This window comes from Saccostrea cucullata, unplaced genomic scaffold (genome assembly GCF_032062105.1).
Source record: "Saccostrea cucullata isolate Sc308-1 unplaced genomic scaffold, CSIRO_AGI_Scuc_v1 ctg11473, whole genome shotgun sequence".
NCBI lineage: Eukaryota > Metazoa > Mollusca > Bivalvia > Ostreida > Ostreidae > Saccostrea > Saccostrea cuccullata.
In genome coordinates this window covers 51013-53786 of record NW_026938689.1, presented here as the reverse complement: position 1 = coordinate 53786, position 2774 = coordinate 51013, and the positions used below count along the sequence as shown (strand labels likewise).

General features: G+C 34.2%; 1 pseudogene; it reads right to left on the bottom strand.

Annotated features, from left to right (window-relative positions):
* Nucleotides 1–902: 902 nt before the first annotated feature.
* Nucleotides 903–2264, bottom strand: LOC134250934 (serpin B6-like; annotated as a pseudogene).
* Between the last annotated feature and the right edge of the window lie 510 nt (nucleotides 2265–2774).

The following is a 2774-nucleotide window of genomic DNA, read 5'->3' as shown; positions in this document are numbered from 1 at the left end:
AATTTTAGAGCCTTGGATATTAAAAACTTTGCATGATGTACTTGCAAAAAACTTGAACAAATAACTACAACACAAATAAAGATTAAAGGAACATACACTTAATTTTTTTATTGTTAAGAACTTTTTTATCATGATAAGTGCAACATATGATCTAATCAGCTTAAAATCTGCAAACAAATAATTAGATATTAATAATGGAATTGATATTGATGTGTTACCCCAAATCTTGAAATTTTACGTCGAATTCATTTTGCAAATCTGTGTCAAAACGCTGTTTCTTAAATTTTCATCTTTCAAAATTTTGAGAATTATTATCATGCCGCGCTAAAATCAAAATGCGCCAAAATTTTCATAACGGTGTTATGGATTTGCTAAATAATAAAAAAAAACTGGTATCTCTTTTGTTTTTATTTAAAAGCGACGTATTGTCTGTCAAACCATCAGACAATATTATATGTCGTTGAAACCCCACACACAAATAATCACAGGTACCTAGCTTGTAGTATGATAAGATTTCTTAACATGACCACTGCTTTGTTGATTATTAAATCAAATTTTGATTAGAAAAGTTCTCTTGAGCCTTCGGCTTAGGTAATCAAAAATTCAACAAAATACTCAACTTTTCATTGATTAGAAACATTAGGCGTAAATAAAATGTCCTTAAACTTATCCTTACAAAGAAATGAAAGATCTTGACCGGGAATCTGATGACTTATGCAAAGGTATGACAACACAATGGCACTTCCGTTGGCAAAGCAACGGAATAAATTAATACACTGCATGGGTAATGTGGGTACATGTACATGTAATAAGGAATGAAATATTATAAAGTTAGGCGGCCAAAATATTTTTCCAGCGTCTTCTCATTCATCCCGGGAAAAGCAAATTACGAACATTGAGTCAGCCTATGATAATTTTATTTAAAATGCAAAAAAGTAGTACGAACAAGCATCTGAACTCTACAGATATTTTGTACAAATCATAGACACCATTTGAATCGCTTTTCCTTAAACACTGACTGGATTATTAAATCTTCCAGCAAATAATATTATGTCGTTTACATTATCACGAATAAAAAACAGGAACGGGTGATCGGCTCGAAACTCTGGAGTCATTCTAAAGGATGTCATTGTGAAAAAGATTCCCGTGGCCGCTGCAGCTTCAGTGCCTTCTTCATTGACCTCTACAAAGGCTTTATGGAAAACCTCACTAATGTATGCATTCTGATATTTGTATATGCCTGAAAAATTCGCTCTGTTTGGGTCAAATGCTGAAGGGCATACCCATTGATGACAAATGCGACTTCAGCTGAAAGGCAGACTCCAGTTTGAATTTTGGCAGATAAACCCTCACTTCTTTTTCTCTTAGGCAGTTTAGTGAATTTCTTATTACAGTCTCGGTCAAACTCTTTTCAACAGTCTCTAAACTATTTACTTTAGTTGGGAGGAGAATGACCATACTCGTTGTTTAGCCTTCATAGGGAAGTTCAAGGACGTCAAACTTTAAGGCTGAAACATGACAAATTTTAAAATATTCCTTCTGGTACATCATATCCGTTATAAATTTTGTTTTGCCATTTCGAAATTCCATTTCTGTCGTGAGCTCTGCTTTAAATTGACTGTCCCAGATTCCCTTAAAGTAAATAGCATTTACAAGAACCATTAATGTTCGACTGTTCAATACTCCTGCCGGGATGAGATTTCTGATTTTGTTCTTCGTTTGCTGACTAACCCAGAAATTTATTTTCCTACGAGACATTTGAGATTTGGAAAAATCCAAAGACTCTACTGTTGCATTGAAATATCTTGCACTACTATGAAGAAATGGTTCTTCTGCTACAAACCTCGTGCTTTGATAGATTCTATTTGCTGTTTCCAGTGTATTGTTTTTAACAGCCGCGGAAAGAAACCCTAAATAGGTGCCGAATGCTGAGTAAACTTTTTTCCTAGTCTGCCAAAATGAAGAACTTGATTCATTTCCTTTAGTGTTTCTGCTCCTGCACCTAGATTAACCATTGCAAGGGCCGAAGAAATGCTGAAAGGCGAGAAGAAGACGTTGGATTCCGATGGTAATTGCTTCAACAGACTCAACATAAATTCTCTGTTTGCTTTTGTGAAAGCTTTGGCAGTGTTTGCGTTTTGAAAAGCAGGTACATTTATCGTTACTTCATGTAGAGCAGAGTACATAAGTAAAATTGCAAAACATGCTGAACGAAGTCGATGAAAGGAATCAGCGAGCATGGTTAAAATGAGTTCCTTAATTCCAAGTCCCTAAAATGATGAGATTTTCATTAAAAGAATCAAACAATGGGCCACATCGCTCACCTGACTTACTTTAGCACAACTATTCTATATAAAAATTCCTCTATTCTCATGTTTTTCTGCAAAATTTTTGAACTGATATTTGTGTAATTATCCTTTTCAATGGGTGTAATTTGAACCAAAAAAACTACAATACAAGATGTTTTCACTTTCGTATGATTCATTGTTATTGAGTAAAAAAGTTTATAACAACGTTCACCAAGTAAATCCTCTTGTTGTAGTCACTAAACTCGAAGACCTTGAACCGACAATTGATTTTATATACTGAAGGGTCAGCCTTTTTGGTCCAACATTTCTTGAAGAATCTTACACACAAGATTCAGCCTATAATACTTTGTCGATCTGGAGAAGATTTTCCATCTATATTTCAAAGATAAATTTTGTATCCCTATTACAGACCTACACCAATATTTGGGTCCATAATTTAAACGATTTAGAATCTACATTATCAGA